The 19855-nt window shown below is 40.3% G+C and overlaps 1 protein-coding gene across 4 annotated transcripts in view; it reads left to right on the top strand.

The window, feature by feature from the left end:
* The window catches only part of tspan9a (tetraspanin 9a), a 211111-nt gene that overhangs the window by 11509 nt on the left and 179747 nt on the right, over positions 1–19855 (top strand). For 2 of the 4 annotated variants that reach the window (XM_079680010.1, XM_079680009.1), the window contains exon 2: positions 8883–8939. The exons of the other annotated variants lie outside the window; for them this stretch is intronic. The gene's annotated coding sequence lies outside the window, so the exon portion shown is untranslated. The remainder of the gene's footprint in view (positions 1–8882; positions 8940–19855) is intronic. 4 annotated transcript variants of the gene reach the window in all.

Below are 19855 nucleotides of genomic sequence, written 5' to 3'. Positions count from 1 at the left end.
TAAACTTCCTCCAACTAGCCACCAACCTGGCTAAACTGGCACATTTTTGTTCTACTAGAATAGATGAACTTTTTATCATTCAGAAATAAGTGTAAACCCTCAGGTATGGACACCTACAATGTCCTTAGTGGTTTCTTGCTAAACTAAATAAGAACGTGATTTGAGAAGCTGCAATAGTCACGTATTTCTACAAATATATTGCAGCCTTTTCAATTGTTTACGGTTTTATTGTTGATTTCTGTGTGTTCCAAATGTAAGAGTGGATATCTCAAGGCTCTTTTATTCATGTTAAATGCATTGGAATCTAAGAATGAGTGCTATTTTGAGAAGTGCCTGGGCTTTCGATTAAGGACAACGAACCAGAGTATTGTGTTGAATACCGGCACTTTCTCCACATTGTTGGTTCAAAATGAGTTTCTTCAGCCAAGCATGCAAGGATAACACATACAAAAACCAGATACACTACGGCAAGTTGCACTTTTAATGCTGTCAGCCAGACAAGCTTTCACAGTGTTGTGTTTAGGGGAAAGGAAATTAAACCTTTTAAGATCTGCCTGAGCCTTTTTTTCCTTTTTTCTAAGGATATTTAAAACATCTTGAAGCTGTACTCGGTTACCCAGGATGTTTCTAAACGGTTGGCTCACTAAACACTTTAACTTGAAGAAAAAAACAAGCTATTGTTGAAAGCTGCACTTTGCAACTGTCAGCCACAACATGCTTCTTAGGACAGTTTCCTTAATTAGTTCCATAAAGCTCTAAGCGTTATCTTAAGTCATGGCAATTTTAATATTTAGGTTGAACACATTCTGTATGGATACATTATAAATTCCTTTACATGATAAGAGGCCAGAGTTATAAATGCTTAGAGCGCTGGTGGGATATGTAAAGCACACAGGAGGCTTCTTGTTCTTCCAGTCCTGGCCCACCAACTACAGTAACTGCTTGGCATTTGTTGAAAAGGCACAGTCTGCTTGACCCGTGAACCTTTTCCCTCCTTCTCTCTTTGCCTTCTCTGAAACACCACTGCAGGCGTCAACAGGGAACCTCTCTGCCCCGGTGCTAAGCCTGCTTGACACATGCATTCACGTACTTTGAGAGATCCCGTTTAACATGCAAATCAAATGTACCCGTTCCACTCACTCAGAAAGCAGGTTTCAGGTTCACGATTGGGGCTACAAATGGGACACAAACAAACAGTTTGAATTTACGTCGAGACCCTTGCCTTGTAGGTGGGACTTTAAGCTCCACATTATTATTTTTGGAGGGAAGACAAAGTAGTAGCAGGTCACACAAGGGCTTTCTGCCTCGACTGTGTGAAAGTTCTGGACGGAGCTTTTCCACAGACCTATTACGAGTATTATTTCTAAACTGTGGCAGAGTTGATGTTTCTGAATGACCACACTGACTAGACTCACTGACCAGAGGACTTAGCTGTGGGAGGGCTTTTGGTCAGAGTTTAGACCAAAACAAGCCAGTTTGGATGAGGTCTTGTAAGTGAATGAAGCAAATAACGGAAAAGTGAGTACCTTTTTTAAATACTTAGGTACAATATTATATATTTGCTATAGTTCGATCATTTAAAAAGATAATAGCAAAGTTTGGTGGTGTTGCAAACTAGCGTGGGACCATAATAATTGTGGTCCAATATTGCAGTCAGCTAATCCCAGTTGTGATCTTTTTTTATTGGTCTTTAGTTTAGTCGCCTTCTCTCCGAAACCAAAAAATCCTTGTAAATAAAATTGGTGAAAGCAATTTAAAAAAGCAGTTTCATGTTGAAAATCAGTGTTGCTTTGAAGTTGCTCTTTTGAAAAGACCTCATGGAGGGGCTGCAAGCAAAGCTGCCAAGTTTGCTCAGTGTGTCTCTCTGACAACTTGACTTCATCCCATAACTTAAGATCCAGATGTACAATGACTAAAATCCTTCGTCCAGTTGAAATATATTATCAACTGGATCCTTGAAACTGGATTAAAAGGGTATCAATACTTTGATTAAAATGTTGATTTCTTTAGTTCCCTACTGTAGCTTTTAGACATTGTATTGCGAGATTATAACATATTATATCTTTGAGTATACCGGTTAAGATGTATCAGTATAAATGAAATAATATAGCACTCTGAAGAATCCCGACTGACTCCTGCTCTCTGTGTTTGGGTTTTTGGGGTCCCTTAAGCATGAAATTGGCTCGGTGGCATGCTGGCCTGTATAATTGTAAATCACAGATCTTTGATTTCCATTCTGACCATGAAGGCTGAGATGCGATAACAATTACAGGAGTGTGTGCAGTCATTTATTTTTTTAATAGCTCAACTGTCACACATTATAATCTCCTCTTTGATATTTCTCTCAATGACTCACGCTTTCCATACTAATCATATTCCGAGCACACATTGATCATTCCCAAGTACATACGAACAACTGTTTATTCCTGGTGCCAGCGGGCAAATCCAGCTCTGGCAAAGCATTTTGTGTGGTTTGATCATAGCAATATTTCTCATGACCAATTCATGTATTATTGTATGTTTTTTTCTAACCTCTATTTCTAACTAAATGTTGATAACTCCTATAAACTGAAGGACATTACTGGCGTCATACATTATGCAGCGTTGTGCTGAATCACATCCAGGTTGTGCACAATAGTTCCCCTGTCAAACCCTGTTTCCAGTGCCGACTGAGGTTTATTCTGAGGATTGGGTTTGTGGTCGAGTCGGTCTGTTTTTACCGTCACAGCCCCGGTGTCAGCCTCACTAAAGCATGTGGTTGACGCGTAATACTTAGACATAGTCTTTCAATTGTGAGCTTTTTCAACAACTTCCCCTAGAGCGTCATCAATGCACCGTGGTAATCCCTTAAGGGAGATCTTAACTAAGGACTTGGCTGCTCCTGACTCTGTTGACTGTTTGGTGTCTGGTAATATCCTGCATAGCCAATAGCAGTTATCATCGCTGTGTGCATACATGTTCCTATTTAATGCCTACGCTGCTTCATATGCTCAGTGCATTCATAGTTTTGTGATGTGTCTGTCTTTCTATGGAAAGACACTATGAAGCCTTTCAAATCAGTTTAGAGGGCAAGCATGTCCATGAGAGTCCTAAATCAAAGGATGGATCAATCTTCGGAAATAAAACCAGACATACTGGATTGGGATTTTTTTAAAGCAATTCTGTGAAGAACTTCCTTCAGTTTATGTATATCAGTCAGTAACTGCAGTTGCATGTTGTTAACTGCTTTTTCAAAAATAACTTTATTACGTGTGTTGTTTTTATTTGTCCTATTCAGTTACCAAACATGTTCTTCTCATTAGAGCTCATTAGAGCATTTCTCATTAGAGCTCATTTCTGTTTCAAACATGGTAATTACAACAATAAATAAATACGGGGAATCACCCAAGAAAGTGGGAATCAACCCAAATCCATCCTAAACTGGTTGAATATGAAATTCTAAAGCTTTCTGATTTCATAATGAAAAATAAAATGTAGACTAATCCAAACATTTTTTACAGTATCATTCGAATATGTTTGATAGGATCTTTGATTATATGATATTGTTGAGATTGGGCATTTAACAGCTGACCATAATACTTATCAATAGCATTTAGGAGGTTTTGTGAAAATCTTCTTTCTATCTCACTTAATCTAATTGGCAACAATAAATAGATTGTGATTATTTTACATGGTTATGAGGTTTTCCATTAACAAGTATGCTATTTAAGTAGATTTTGAAAGTTTGCAATGAGAACTTTGCCATTAAAAGTTTTGCTTTGCTACTAGACATGCCGCTTAATTTGTATCTTTGGCATCAGTCATCATCAGCCACAAGAATCTTTAATCATTGAGTGCAACAAATGTGGGCTACATTTCCAAGTATTTGAGTCATGAGGTCTCTGAGTCATCAATATGTTGTTCATAAGAGTAAGGCAGCAGCTAATAAAAAGCACATCATTAACAAATATTTTTACCAACATGGTCAGAAATAAAAATATTCAACAACACACACATTTAAAGTGGTATTTTCCTGAATTCCGACAGAACTGGTTTTCATTTATTTACAAAATACCTATAGTGTCGCAAAAATGAAATTACCGATGTGTTGTTAAGATCAAAAAGAAATACGAGTTCCAAAATGGGTTTGGTCCTATTTGGGAAGTAGTGAGATAAGAATCAGGAAACAGGACACTCCCCCCCCCCCCCCCCCACACACACACACACACATTTTAAGTCCCTGGCTCTATAGGGCGTCACGACTGGTGCGATCCCAGTTGTTTTATCTTTTTGAAGATTTCTTGTTTTCTGGTTATTTGTAAACCACCATCTCTTACTATAATTTGTCAACATGTGCAATCTAGTTATAAGTTAGAACTACAAAACAATTATGAACAGTAAATTATTACGACACACATTGTCAGTCATGCCCAAATGTGTCTCTAGAGCAATGATTGTATGCTACAGCCAGTAAGCTCAGGAGTTGTGTTGATCAGTAACTGCTGTGCGAAAAAAGTCCTAGTTATTTGCTCCCTTGTTGTAAAAACAAGCTCCTGAATGCTTCCACAGGCACATTAGCGTGTCACAGCAGACCAATATCCTTTTGAGTGACACCCCATCATGACATAGGGTTTCTATAGAGAGAAGTTCAGCTGGGCCAACCAGGGCATTGCATATCAAACCCCTCTGAGACTGACAGGTCTGTTGTTTCTTCCAGAGGTCATGGGTGGCTTTGGGCATCTATTAGGTATTTCCTGTTCAACAACCTGACCTGCTGTAACCCCATCGTGTGATTGTTCTCCCTCCCCCACATACCGACGGCTGTTATAAAAAAGCTGATCATGTTAGTAAAGCTGCATGTGATCCTAAAGGCAATATGTTCCTTGATGCAAGTGCAGTCGCTAAAGTTAGCAATCATATTTCTGTGGTTGCATTCACAGCATCATGATCAATTATTTATAGAGAAAGTTCCCCGTAATTGATGAAGGTTGTATAATGGTCTTGTAAGACTTAAAGCTGACAGACTTTCCGTGATTGATCACCACCACATTCACGTTGATCATTCAAATGTGTGTGTGTGTTTGTCCAAGCCTCTCCTCTTTGTCTGTCATTAAAACGGAATGCATTGTGGCTACTTGGAAAAAAGCCCTAACTGCTGCTTGATTGTAAATCAATAATCTGTTTTTCCCTTTATAGTTCTCCATCTTATACGGAGGCAAGCACACTCTTTGATTTATATTCTTGAAGAGAATGCACTCTCAAAAGACACATTTGGTAGTGTGGTCATTCTTTAACCATTTCAAATGTTACATTTAAGGCTGTGATGCATTACGTCACTTCCCCTCATACAGTAGCTCTGTGGCTTTATGTGATGATCTGATCAGGATGCCTGCCTGGGAGAATATAAATAGAGTTTTATCTCGCCTGATTCAGTCTTCCTGTTTGGAACGTGGACTACTACCCCAGGCTAAAGAGCTGTCTGGCTCAGTCTGGCCGCACTGCAGCACTTTCTCAGGGTCAAATGTGTGTCCTCACAACCTCAGACACACAGGTGGGCAGAGTACATGGGGAGAAACAATACGAGCAGATGCTAACTTGGGGAAAATAAATCCTGGCACATGTCTCCTTTACTGATCAGTGAGACCACAAGACAGCATTACACCATGACCAGATTTTACAATTGATGTACTTAAAAGGAAACCGAAATCATGGTTAAAAACGAATACTGCTACATATCCATAGTTTAACTGTAGCTATTTTATCATTATCAGTGATCAATACATAATGTAATGCCTGCAACCATCCATTACTTTCCTATCCACTTCATATTTCAAATGTTTTCAATATATAAAATGTTAGACATTGCTTTAAATGCCCGTCACAATTACAAAAAAGCTATGTTAATGTCAACAACCATGCTATCTTTTCAAACGAAAAGTCCAAACCCAAGAATATTACATTTTCTATCAAGTGAGACGAATATAAAGCAGCAAATTCTCCCGTTGGAGAAGTTGTGATAATATTTGATGTTCTTACATCTCTTTGTTGGTGTGTTCGGTAAGAAGCCTAAAAACGAGGCAGGCTCTTGGGATCTAGAGAATGGAATAAAGAGAGGCAGTGCTAAGAATATACTGGAGGAGCTTCTCACGCTCCTGCCCTCATCATGAGGGGCTGAAAGATCAAGGGGATATCCCCCAAACCTGCCTACTGTACCCATTTCTACTGAGAACTAACAAATCCAGAGTGCTGTTACTCCTATTTTATTTTCAACTTTTAAAGCATCCCCGCATGTCAAACGCTAAAGTCAAATGATCCTCGACACTTTCAACATTAATAATAAAGATGCAACTAAAAGTCAGGCATTGATATCCAGGTGTCTAGAGCTCTTCTGATGTATAACTCGAGCAAGCTTTTGCATGATTTACAATTAACCTTGCTGCAGACAAACTGTCAGGGACGTTCTTAACAGATCAGACATTTCAATGTGAATGAGATCAAAGGAACATTTTACGGTTCTCAGCCTCAGGGCAGGTTTTCATCTTTTCTGCTTGTCTATATCTGAAGTGTTTGACTTCAGAACTGTTTCCCTTTGACACCTCAATTCTCCAAATGTAATATTCAACAAGAATGACTTTTAGAAGAGAGAAGCATGGTGCTGTGTGCCGTTAAGTCTTTTTATAATTCAGATCAATGTTTCCACGCGGGCCCCAATTGAATCAGCTCACAGATTGTAGATTAGATGTTGTTCTCAGCGGTCTGCTACAGTAAGTATTGGCTCCAAAAACAAAAAGGAATCGGATGTTATTTCCTCATTGTTCTTTGAGGAAAAGAAAACCTTAATTTTTTTTAACACGCATGAAAGAGTGAAAATGTAGAAGGGAAATATCAGTTCCTGGCTTGTACACCACAAGATAAGCGTTTGGAAGCCACAACATTAAAACTAATGATTTGTTGACTTTGTTTTTGGCAAAAGTGAATGGAAATCCGACTAAACTAGAATGATACTCGAAGAGAGAAGGCCCCTGAGAAAGTAAATGCTGCATTCAAGTGCTCCTTGGATATTCCCATTTCCTAAATTGGGAGTTGTTCTTCCTTGTTTGGGTGTTGGTGAGCTTTTTTGTGATGTGAAAATAACATGCACATAATGAAGAAGATGTGTTGGAATATTAGTGAAAGTGTTTGATGTGAATTCATGTAAATGTTTCCTATTATTCTGACACTACATGAGGGCAGCACAAATCCACACCTCTCAATGTTAACAAAAGTGAAACATAATTCATCCATATGCTCTTTGATTTGAATTTTCTCCAGGTTTTTTTTTACTTTGCCCATGCTACACCAATCCACCAAGTTACCCCAGCTAAATGTGCTCCTTCTTACATTATTTCACCTGCCTTTGCTCTTACATGTATATTTAGCTTACCTCTTTCATAATAAGCATCCTACGGAAGAGGATTAGTGCCACATGATGTTTTTTTTGGGGGGATTTGAAAAAAAGATTGTTCTGAGAAAAAAAGTCAGAATTCTGACTTTAATCTCAGAATTCTGACTTTTTTCTCAGAATTCTGACTTTTTTCTCAGAATTCTGACTTTAAAGTCAGAATTATTTTTTCTCCCCAAAAAAATATTTCTTTTTTGTTCTGAGAAAAAAATCAGAATTCAGAATTCTCTTCCGTAGCATCCTTTTCTTCCCTTTAATCTATATTTTTACCTTCCATTATTCTTTCCAGTCATCTGTCATATAGCAGAGCTAGACGGCAAAATGTTAAGTGTCTATCCCACCCTGACTTTGTTGTGGCATGCCTGCCTGACCAGAAATTCAATCAGTACTGCAAGTGGAAAGCCGTCAGGTCGTAGACACGCTCTTCACCGTCAAAGGCCACTGCTTCAATTTTTGGACTAGCTTAGATCGTGTGGAAGAAAGTTCCACAAGAAAGCAGACTGTGTGGCTGTCTGGTGCAGAGCCTGTCACATCACACAGTGGCCGTGGTCTGTGGTTTACTGTGAGCTCATTGGATAGATTCTGGTCTCGTCTGCAACCTGTCAACCTGCATTTTCCACATATACTCATTCAGGAACACAGCATACTGCTATGCCCGTTATGGGTCACCTAATGTAGGAAACACACTGTGATTTACTCATCTTAAAGAAGTTGCCTGTGACTATAATTATCAGGCAGTCAGACTATTTGATGCTGTGACAGTTATTTTCATATGTGTTAGAAATAGCTTCATTGGCATGCTTGTCAGGTGCTGTGGCATGGTCTATAATTTTCCTGACATTTTAGTGCTATTTCCATTATTTGTGGGAAGTAGTAATGGCCCTGCCTCATGAGGAAGAGGCTGTTAATGGTCATCTGTCTTTGTGTGTCATAGCTAATTATCTCTGCCAATAGGGTTATATGTTCTCTTTATTAGTTTCCTAAAAAGGCTTCGTCACAACAACCTGATGTTAATTTAGTAAATGAACGTCCAATTTTGATTAAAATAGACAAGCCTATGCTTTAGGGCGTGCCTACATTGTGATTGACAAGCAACCGCCACAGGGACCAATCAAGATATACACAGTAGCAATAAGTATCCCCCCCAGCTCCACACTCTTGTCTAAATCCGCTCAATTCTCTCAAAAAACTAAATAACCAAAATTCTAACCACAAGACTCTAAAACGATTGTCCTCATCCAATTGGCTTTGTCTCGTTTGCTACGCCCACTTTAATAACGGTTGATGGTGGTTAAAAGCATCCCTTCTTCCACTTTGGCATTCGCTCACTGTCACAAACTCTGTCATTCTCCAACCATCTTTCTTTCAACAGCCCACTTTTTCAGATTGATATGCCATTATAGTTCTGTGAATGTTTTGCAATTAGCAATTGCTTTCATCTGTTTTTCTTCCTGTTTGACAGGCTGTAACAGGCGAGCCCGAGAGCCCACTGCCTCTGTTTCTGACCACATCTAAACCGGTAAGAAATGACGCCATGTTCCACCCTGCTTTGCTTGTAGTCCTACGCTTGAGATGGCCCAGTTCTGTCTGTTCACATTGAACTGCAATCACTGCTAAGTGACTGTTTGTTTGCAATAGATGTATTAAAAAATGAAATTGAATGAGCCAAGTCACAGAGGCTTGGTACTTTATAGTTGGTATTTCCCAGTTTTCTCCAGGGTGTTGTAGACAATACACGTTCCAGGAAACACGCTCCTGTGACTACATTTCAGATTGTTCAGGGCTGACTTGCTGCTCTGGTATGGGTATGCTTCCTGCTACAGCTACCTCCAAACCCTTGGGTGGGTGACTGCAGGAAATAGACACACACACACACACACACACACACACACACACACACACACACACACACACACACACACACACACACACACACACACACACACACACACACACACACACACACACACAAGCCCCATGCCTTAAATCTTAGGGATGTAACCTTCCTGACCTCCAGCGTTTGCCTGTGCCAGTAATTGGTTTGAGGCATACATTATTTTATTACCATAAGGGATGCACACACATGGGAAGGACATAATTTATTTACATTCACTCAAGTGTCGACAATTATTTGCCTCCTTATTTCAAGTATTCGGCAGCTTAAAGAACCAGTTTATTGTCATATGTTTGTTAAAGTTATGTCGAAAAATGTGTTTTCAAACACACCTATTATTTAAATGAAAATGTATTGTGCCTACGAACCTCACATCATTATGCTGTTTACAATGTAACACAGAAATGGCTGATCTAATGTTTATCTTGCAAATAAATCATTGCATATAGTTTACTTTCTGTTATCTCTAAATGATAACACTTTTAAGTAATAATGAATGGACTACTGTTGGACTTCTAGTATCTGACTATTTGGTTATGCAGTCGAGTGCAGTCATGACATATTTAGCTGACCGGCAATTGGTGTTTGTGCAATGCAGTTCAGCTTTAGCTATATCGGGGTTGCAGAGACACAAGCATGAGTATTTTTGAAAGCACACATCAGCAATATAGACTGAAAGCTGCAGGGGAGAAAATGTTTGGATTTAGCCCAGCAGCATTCATTTTCTGTGTTGTCCTCACATTGATCTGGCCTCGAACTTAAGCTAAAACAGCGGCTGGTTAAAAAAACTGTTAAAGATCAACAGCGGCCACTGACTGGCTCGTGTCTTAACTTCCGGAGCTGGGAGATATGTATCTTACAATTATTTGACTCCTTAAATAGTATCAACGAGGCCATTTATAATGTGTGTACTAAAGGAAAATACTATTTACACTGTAATAACCAGTTTGGCTCTGAACATTGTGCATCAATATTATAAAAACCATTAAATCAATAGAATAAACCTTAAAATCGTTCATCTAAACACACAGGATAATGTTCAGAATATGTTCAACTTTTAATTAGCCGGGAGGAAGTACTTTCCCACACTAAAGCTGTTATCTATGCTCTTTTCAAAGCCACCAGACTCCTTTTGACAAAACGAGACATTTAGCCTCCTATCACACAGAAGTTTCTGGTCTACTGCCGCCTCGATTGGTTTGTTTGTTTATGAGTTTGTGTGACTTTAGTGAATCCTAACTAACACTTTCAAATCCTAAAATAGCACAAAAACACAAATAGAAAATACCAGTGGAGTAACAGTACATCAGCGATCCCAGTGTTCTTTGAGGTAAAATAACCCTTTCTTTCAATGGACTCTGGTGGCTTTGAAGAGAGCATAGATGGCTTTAACTGCTTCAGTTGCCCCTTTGAATAGGCCTTTTCCCATGTAAAATAGTAACGATGATCTATATATGGTCTAAACTTGAAATAATATGGATTTATTTTTGGTGGGCCTTGGTAGTCGACTGCTTAGCTTCTGTGCTCCTAATCCTGTCTGTTTCTCTAAAGCGTGGCATGCCATCCACTGTAGCGGATAAGTACATCATAGAAACCCACTTAAAATATCCAATATATCCCTTTTAAGTGCAAGCCTGGTGTATAGCATAGCATTATAATGAACAGGTGACCCTATTTTTCCAGTAACCCGGAGCATATTCACCACTAAATTATGAACTCTAAAGAAGGGGAATTCCATTTGCTGCTATCCTCTGTCATGCTGTGGTCCTGAGGCTGAGTGAGGTGTGCTAACATGAATAAGGCAGCACTCTGGATCATGACTATCCTTGTAGAACAGGCACGACTAGCCTAGCCTGCTGCTTTTCATTCTGGGTCACGCTGTTCAGGATGAAGTACCCCGTCAGCACGTAAGCAGCAGTGAAACCTCCAAGGGTATTTTGCTCTAAAAACTGTCTTGAATTCTCTGAGCTCATGTCAAACACTTTCATCATAGTCAGCCTCAGCGGCCCTGGCTTTATTCTGTCAGTGATATTAGTGGACTGTGCAGTGTAGCAGCGACCTCTGGCAGGCACTGAGGGTTCTGCACACAGAAGCCTCACATCTGTTAATGTCCAGATGTATTTTAAAACTAAATATTTACAGCTGTGTTAAGAGTTTTAAGCTGTGTGTAAAGAAAAAAAGGCATAAAGATGGCTCTCATGAACCGTACACAATGCAAGAGAGTAAGAGCTTCATCGACAGCTGCAAATGTAGACAGTTTCTCTTTTTCAATTGAAATTCAGTAACATCTGGACCCTTAGTTACCTCTGAGTAATAAAGGAGGTCGTCCATGGAGACAGGCTGGTCTGTACAGACCTTTTTCTGGAGGGAAAAAGGAAATTAATAGCACACGTTGTCTCTATGAGTCCTTGTGTGGCAGGGTTGATGCTCAGCTTCAGGAAAAGTTTTTTTATTGCCTTTGAAATTCTGCTCAGCATTTCATCCTGTAGAGGGGTCAAATAAGGACACGAGTTAATAGTCTTTACATTCAGGCTGAATTCCTTCAACCCGGCCTCTTAAATTGGCTAACCTTCTCTATTGATCGAATAAGAGCTATCCTTTTTAACTCATTCTGCCAAGCAATGCTTTTGAAAAACGATTTATGGGTGTTGGAATCTGAATTATACATCTTGAATGTATATTTGTTAGTCAAGGTGTTTATACTGCCAGTTAGCTAGTGCATTTCTTTATGTGAAAGTGTTTGTGTGCTTCTCCTCTGCCTGCAGTATGTTGTTCAAGCATTGAGAACTGCTAATATTGGCTAGATGAGGATAAATAATAGGATAGATCTCTTGAAATTTAAGCCACATCTAGTAGTGGACTTATTGATTGGAATCACCTACTGTTTTCATCAACCATTCCTAAAAGTATGACTTGTAATGTTTTTTAAATGTCTAAAAAAACATTTTCCACTCTGTAAAGATCAGTTTTATTGTGTTGACTTGAATAACAATGTTTCCCTTTTTACATAATGTCAATGTCCAAAGTTCCAAAGCACTTTTTTGCAAGCACTTTTAAAATCTCGATTGGTTTTTACTACATAATTTAGCTAGATTAAGCATTTCTGGGGCCTCATTTATAAAGGGATATAGGCCTATGCTCAAAAAATGGCGTACGGCAGTTTCTACACAATGTTTGCGATTTATAAAATACTAACTTGACGGGAAAACGTGCAGTCCTCCACGCAAACTATAACCCATGCGTACGCACTAAGCACAAAAACGAGAGAGACGAGAAACTGCGACACCGTCGCCAGAAGGAAGAATGGAGAGAAATATGTGGAAATAATATCATAAATAAAATGTTACCTCTCATTTATCATATATGAAGAATTCATTTTCAAACATTGATTAAAGCCAATCTTTAAATGATTAAACAAACGCCTGTTTGAGACTCCTCAGTGCACACAAAAACATAACTTGGAGAAATAAATAAATACGGATATGTTATTTAAAACCACCTCGAATATGTTGTGTTAATGTTATGAAATGTTTTCTCATAAATGATGCGGTAAGCAGGAGGACAGAATTACGTCTAAACTGACGCCGTTTTGCATTTCTATAGGTTGTAGATACGAGCATGGTTTTATATATGTTTAATACATGTTTAATCTTGTTTTATGCCGTTTGCCAAGACTTGATAAGTCGCTCGTAAAACACAGTCGGTATGGAAACTAAGAGCACCATATGTGGTAAATTGTACAGCTAATATAACACAACACATTAGTTGTATTTCCTTTAACTGGTGGATATAGAGTTGCTGCGGAGGGGGGGGGGGGGGGGGGGGGGGGTGGAGGGGGGGGGGGCGGGGGGGGGGGTGGGGGGGGCGTGGAGACAGCTGACTCGAACAGCTGATCGACAGCTGACACAAACCACCAAATACAAAACATAATTCAGATCCAGTCGTCATGACTCCACTCCGGAGGGATTCCCCGGTCATGTCTTACAGTTTCTCATCAAGGGAGGTCTCCTGTCCCCGGTACAACACACTGCCTGAGGAAGGCTATGTGTATTTTTTTTGTCATTAACCTTTTTCGGACAACTTATTTATTTATTTTGGTGACGATCCGACCTCCATGCTGCTACTCTGGTTCAAACTGCATCCACCAAACAATATGATTTATCTCAACCTCCCCAAAATAACCAAAATCTGACACGGTGTGAGATGTTTTTTTTTAGCTTTTTCTTTCGTCATTTCCTGCGATCTTCTCCATGCAGTCAGTCAAAATTAATGAATGAATGGGGGTTTCTTTGACTATTTATAGGCAAATATGGGCGTTACGTGAAGCCCGCAAAAGCTGCACCGCATTTCGAGTCGGTTGTGATTTATAAAGGGAAACCGGCGTAGGAAGTGCCATACGCACTTTCCTCGCCGGTACGCAATGTTTGGTGAATCGGAAAGTGGCGGAAAATGTATGGACCTATTTTCGGATTTCTACTTCGTAAGCAACCTTCCCACGTCAATCCTACGCACGGCGTTATAAATGAGGCCCCTGGCCCTCTGATTTTGAACGTAAAACTGCTTCCTTCAGTTGTTTCTACTGGTTAAATAAGATAATCCTAAATCATAAGGCTTCCCTGACCTCTACGGTCCAGTTCAAAAACATTATTGATACATTTGATAAACTAGCGCTTAGAAAGACAGATCTTCCTGTGACACATTTACGTGCTTCTGTTTATTTCCTTTTTATTTTATTGCAACATGAGCTGATTCTAGATCTTAAAGTCTGTAAGATTTGTGAGGATGTTTTTTGAGCTTTCAGTATGAAGAATAACAGGCTCAGCTGAAATGAAAACTGTCGAGGCGGCTTCAGACAACAGCACCCAGTACACAGTAAACCCTGAGAGAGGAGGGGGGAGTGGGAGGAAGAAGTAGCGGAGGTTGAAGGAAAGGGGAAAAGGCCATAGTATTTCACAGCCCCAGTTATGTTCTTTCTGTAAAAACATCAAGGCTGTGCACTCTGCAGCACGGCTCCAAAGCCTCTCTGTTAGCAGACCCACGTTACTACAGCCTATTTTTGGCAGGGTCAAACCGGTTCAAAGACACTGGCCTTTAATCACATTTCAAGGGGGACGGCTGAATGTTAGCTTGCCTTTTTATAAAAAGCTATTTTTTTCTTATCCTCATCTCTATTTCACAAAGGCTGTTTGTGCTATGTAAGTTTGATCTTTGAAAATCCTTGGAGATAGCGGTGTATCTTTAGATGTGTCATTGTTCAATGTCAAATGTTGCACTGTGATTTCTGAATTGCTTGTCAAAGGTAGTTGTTTAAGGTCTGTTGAATACAAACATGAATCTGTGTGGCAGACCTTGGATGGAAGTTGCATCTTTATTATTTTTTGCTTTTGAAAAATGTGGCATATTCATGTCTCCCTTGCAAAATAACATATTTCTTGGCAGACTTCAAAAATAAAAATTGAGTTTGTGTCCTGCTTTAAATAGCTAACTTGTCCAATAGATTTCTACGAAATGTATTTTTACATATCAAAGCGACTTATTTTATTCGACTTAGGTAGTTTTTAGGACATAAAGAGATCAAACTGGGTCAAAACAAGATAGATTTAAAAGGTTGAAGATATCCTTTTCCTCCTTGTAAAATCCCTCTCCACACATTCTTTGTTTCCTTTGAAATATTCACAGTTACTCTCCAGCAGCAACCATAGCTCAACATACATACATACATAATATATGCAATTCTCATATAACATCTTCCAGCCCCTCCAATGAGCTCTGAGAGTGGACACGGATGAGCAGGTATTAATCTCCAACTGCTCTGGCTGAATTTGGTCTTATCAAATGACAGATTATCTTCCTCTTCCTCTGCAGCAGAAAGGCTTTACCCTTGCAGTGCCCTCTGCTGCTTTGACTCCATTTGGAATGAATATTTGTGGTTAAAAAACAAACACATTTAGGGGTAAAGATTGAAGACCTACAGCAGGAGCAATACAATAAATAATCTAAAAATGGTAAATGGGGTGCATTAAAATACAAAAACTCATATATAAGTGAATCATGGTCAATTAGTTCCACAATACATTCTCTAAACTACTTTTCCAAGAGTTGTTCAAATATAATCTGAATTACCATCTGTTCCACATTATCATGACTTGGCTTCTTTCATTCCCTGTTGAATTAGCCCGAGCTAAAAGTGGAACGCCATTCAAACTTTCTCTCACTGTTTGTGTGCCAGCTGTGGCTGTTTAGCATTTAGGCCCGGTCTCCTGAGAGGACCTGGATGGCATATAAAGCCCCCAGAGTCACAGAGTAGTGACGTTTTAGTGGCGAGTGGAGAGAGTTCTTAACAATGCCTGCGAGCATTTCTCTCCCGCTCTGACTTTCTGTCTCACTGTGGTTTTAGGAGAGGGGATTAATATTCATGCAGGCTGTGTCACAGAGCCTCCTGTCACTGCCACTACTCTGAGTTCCTGCTGACCATGACCTAATGGTTCCTCTGTCTAGCACTGTGTGTGTCTCAACTCTAGAATAAATAGATTTATGTTAAATCCACTACATACCTGTAAAATGTGTATAATATCATGGGTTAAGCAGCAGAAGAGGTATATATTGTTGTCTCATTTTTAATAAGCGGACATAGAAGAGTAGAGTTGCAACACATCGGTTAATAGATCAATAGAATAATTACCACAGTGTTCATAATCAATGGCCATGAAATGTATTTTACAGCCTCTCAGATATGGATATTTGCTGAATTTCTCTGTGTTTTAACATTAATCATTTTTGGGTATTGGACTGACATAAAAAACATGTTATGATTTCACCTTGGACAAACTTGGATGGACTTTTTCTGAAATGTTATAGAACCAATATTAAATCTATTAATGTAGAAAACAATCTGCTGATTGGTTGATACTGAAGATGTAATGTGTGGCCCTATTGTAGAGAGGTTTACACATAATCAAAGTCCTTTGTTGCTGTGCCAGACGTATAGGAAAAGTACCATATAAAAAAAAACAGGCCTCTTAAATGATATGCTGAAGAAGCGAGTCCCTTCCGTTACGAACATGCATAGTCATGCCGGCTCTTATATAAGACGTTACTGCTTTGAATTATCTGAAGAATCACTATGCCCTGCCTCAGATCAGCTCCGCCATTCTAACATAATTATACCCTCATTTTGTGGCAGCTTGGATAGTAATGGGTCTGCAAACTGAGTCGAGGAGACAGCCCTTCAAAGGAGAACCATGACAACCAGAAAGACTGTGCACTCTGTATTCTGTTGTTCACTCCCTATTAGCTGAGAATGAATCAGTTGTATTGTTGATTTAATGAGAATGTATCATTTAAACATTCCATATTAGCATATCATGATAATGAGAAAACAGCACTGACTAACTTGTTTCCTTGCATTGTGCGCCCTCTAGTGAATTTTAAGCAATGTAACATAGAAAAATGAATTAACAATGCTAATATTCCACATGATTATTGTATGCACATTCGAGACATCTGATTATATGAGCCGTACTGCAAGAGGTTACAGAAGGTGAAACGGCTTGAAGTCTGAGAAAATAACAAAACTCTAATGTCACGAACAGTGTCTCTGCAGAAATTAGATTTGGGTTGTTATCTAACCCTCGAGGCTCTGAAGTTGTTGTTTAAAATATCCAGTAAAGCACTCAGCATCCAACATCTAACTTCATTAAACGACTCAGAGGAAAGGTCACGCTTTGATCGCGCTGAATAGTGGTTTTAAGTCCTGTCAGGGTTCCGCGGTAGGTGTAACCCACAAAATCAATAGTGTTCAAATCGACATCTTCCAAAGCTATCTTTTTTTAGAGAGAATGAGAGGGATGAAGAGGGAGAGAATAAAGGGAGACGCTCAGAGGGATGGAGAAGTAAGGGAGTAGGAGAGAGAAAGAGGGGATTTTTCACTAGTGGATAATTGGAAAGCAGGGAGGTTGAGACCTCAGTTCAGACAGTGTCGAATCAAGCTGTTCCCAGCGGCCATTTATCCGTATCACCCGAGAGGTACTAGACCAGTGTCACTGGCTTAAAATGTTCTGATAAAATTACCTCAAGAACAAATTATCTCTCAGTCATGGCCCCTGTGTTCCTTTGGACTCCACCAGAGGTCAGTGTGCCCCCTGAGGTGTTTGCATTAGAGGAGTGAAGATGTCATGTGGATGGGAAGGAGGGGAGCAGCAGCATGCTTTATGGTCATGTCTGCAGAATGAATGCATGGTGCAAAGCTTCGGCTGTTTTTCTCCTTCCAAATAAAACCTCCTCCTCATTTTTTAATCAATTCCTTCTTTTGCATTCCAACCTGGGCTAGGTTCAACCTGTTCATGCTATTTGCATAAGCTGGCTTCCGAAATCTGCGCTAACCCTTGTGTATTGCTCAGTCAGTGAGCTCGCTGTTCAAAGGGAATAGCTAATGACTCCAATGCCCTCATTGACGCGTGTCAGTCTATTTCAGGCTCAACGGCTCACACTCTCATACATGGCCAAGTAAGAACTGATGATCTGTGTGCTGGATCGACCCGGAGACGTCAGTCTACCACTTGGTTAGTCAGGAGAATCACGGGGCAGGGCACTTTATTCTCAGGCCGTGAACCATCACCAAAGTATATATTCCTGCATTGTGTCACGCTGCTGACAGCACCCCACCGATCGAGGAGACGTAGCGGGATATCAAACATGTGATCTGACCTGATGTGCCAGCATTTCTTCCCCCCCCCCCAGCCTCCAGCCCCTCTCTGCCCATAACAGGAGGCATCCTTCAACCCTGTCTCCTTATTGATCCCCATTTGGCCGGGTTCATTCTCCCCTCTCCGTTACCCGCCATCAGTCTCTCAGCCACGAGCCTCGTCCACCGCTGACCCCTGCTTTCTGGATGAGAGGAGCCGTAATTAGAGGGGAACGAGGCTGAGAAGAGAAGGAGGGGGGAGGTGAGTCGAGCCATAGAAGGTGAGAATGAGGGAGGAAGATAAGAGATACACAGACAGTGCGAGAGAGCGATCGGGCAGCTGGGTAGAGATGAAATAGCATTAACTGGCCTGAGTGTTGAATGCTGGGGGCAGGAAGGGCCCTGCCAGCCGCGGAGGCCTGTGGCCGGCTTTCACATGACTCTCTGTATGTCGGGACGCAAGAGAGTAATAGAATCCCAATGGGCTGGGATGCTTTGGGAGGGGGGAATACATTTAGCTCCAGGCAGGCAGGGGGGATGTTCGCTTCTCTGGGGCCTCCTCTGGCTACCCCTTTCTGCTCCTCTCTATACCCTTCTGGAAGATTCCTGGAGGACAGTGCTGCAATCACAATACGAATCGCCTCCTTTCCATACCTTAGCTGGCTTAATGGCCAAATGGTGAGAGGTATCGTGTTGCAATGTGATGTCAGCGGGGGCAGTGGGGGAGATGAGTCAGCCACACTTTGTTTCCAGGCTCTGTTTGGGGAGCATCTGTTGGCTTGTGCGGCTATTGGATTTCAAAAGCAATAAGGCATGCCATAAACTGATGCTCCATGATGGATATAATACATTTTTCATGATTGGTATACAGATGTTTCACTGATGTTAGTCATTCTAAGCTACAATAAAGCTATGCCTAGCTGCCAAACGCACAGCGGGATGTGGCGTCGTCTCTCAATGTCAGTGGTTTTGTGCTTAAATGCATCACATATTTATCCCTCTGTACTATCTGTATCTGTGCACCCCCCCCCCCCCCCCCCCCCCTCATCCTGTCTTTCAATAATACCCCCTTAAGCAATATCAGTTGAAGATCAAAAGAAGTCGTTGTGACTTTGGACTTTGTGTTCAAGTCTATGCAAATATTTCGTTCTGCACTTTGAATTGCTTACCTCTGTTCTTTACAGAGCCTTCCAATGCATTGACAGTTCTCTTAGGCAGTTTTCAATGAAACAAGCCACCACACTGCCTCATTGATAAAGCCATTTTTTTTATACCCATGAAAAAAAGGAAACAAATATGACAAAACTGTTGTGCATGTTAATGTTCTGCAAAAGATAAAAGTCCTAAGTTTCTCTCCCACACACTCCTCCTCTTCATCAAACACTCGCTTGGACTTCTTTATTTAGTTCCGTAACATTATGACATCATCACGTAACATGCACGCTTCTATTGGCTAGCGATACACCGCATTGTATGTGATAGGCCTGGATTGGTCTTCTTCTTATTTATAGACACATGTATTTTCAATCATTTTGGACTCCCTATGTGGTAAATGTTTTATCTTTTTAATTCAGATGAAACATCTGTAGTCCGTCCTGGGAGAGGGATCCCTCCTCCGTTGCTCCCCCCGAGGTTTCTTCCATTTTTTCCTATTAACTGTGGGGTTTCTTTGGAAGTTTGTCCTTGTCCGATGTGAGGCTCCAAGGACAGAGGGTGTCATATTCATATTCTGCACAAACTGTAAAGTCCACTTAGACAAATGTAAAAAGTGCAATATTGGGCTATAGAAATAAACTTTGATCGATTGATTGATAGGCTAAGGGGCGCAAAATCTTAGTGGTTGACCAACAACAACAGA

Source organism: Notothenia rossii (genome assembly GCF_949606895.1).
Source record: "Notothenia rossii genome assembly, chromosome: 5".
Lineage (NCBI taxonomy): Eukaryota > Metazoa > Chordata > Actinopteri > Perciformes > Nototheniidae > Notothenia > Notothenia rossii.
This window is presented reverse-complemented; position numbering and strand designations above follow the sequence as displayed.